This window comes from Gossypium hirsutum, chromosome D13, assembly GCF_007990345.1.
Source record: "Gossypium hirsutum isolate 1008001.06 chromosome D13, Gossypium_hirsutum_v2.1, whole genome shotgun sequence".
NCBI classification, from domain to species: domain Eukaryota; kingdom Viridiplantae; phylum Streptophyta; class Magnoliopsida; order Malvales; family Malvaceae; genus Gossypium; species Gossypium hirsutum.
In genome coordinates this window covers 22,942,571-22,943,256 of record NC_053449.1, presented here as the reverse complement: position 1 = coordinate 22,943,256, position 686 = coordinate 22,942,571, and the positions used below count along the sequence as shown (strand labels likewise).

General features: G+C 36.7%; 1 non-coding gene across 1 annotated transcript; it reads left to right on the top strand.

Moving 5' to 3' along the window:
- The first annotated feature begins 278 nt into the window (after positions 1–278).
- On the top strand, positions 279–385 carry LOC121226088 (small nucleolar RNA R71). The gene has a single exon (XR_005923985.1). It is a non-coding gene; the product is annotated as a small nucleolar RNA R71 (small nucleolar RNA).
- Positions 386–686: the final 301 nt, after the last annotated feature.

The window sequence follows — 686 nt, the reverse complement described above, 5'->3', positions numbered from 1 at the left end:
ACCTACGTAGAAACATATAAACCATTAATTTTCTTTTTTAATTGTTCTACTTGATTTGATAACATGGTGACTGCATCTAAATTGAGAACACCGGTTGCTTTCATCAGCTTTGTCCTCATGACTTGCCACTGATAATTATTCAGTGCCATCTTTTCTATAAACTCATAAGCCGCTTCGAGTGTTTTATTGTTAAGTGCACCACTGTCACTGCATCGATCAACTGTCTAGTTGAGGGATTCAAACCATTGTAGAAGGTTTGAACTTGTAACCATAAAGGTAGCCCATGGTGAGGGCATTGTCTCAATAAGTCCTTATACCTCTCCCATGCATCATATAGGGTCTCTAAATCAATCTAAACATAGGAAGAGATATCATTCCTCAACTTAGCTATTTTAGCCAGTGGGAAGTACTTCAGTAGGAATTTCTCAGTCATTTGATCCCATGTAGTGATGGAACCTAGTGGTAAAGAATTCAACCACTATTTAGCTTTGTTCCTTAACGAGAAAGGGAATAACCGTAGGCAAATGGTGTCGTCAGAAATGCCATTTATCTTGAAAGTATCAAAAACTTCCAAAAAATTAGCCAAATGAGTATTTGGATCTTCGTCTTGCAAACCATCGAACTGAACAAATTGTTGTATCATCTGAATAGTGTTCAGCTTCAAATCAAAATTTATTTGCAGCAAT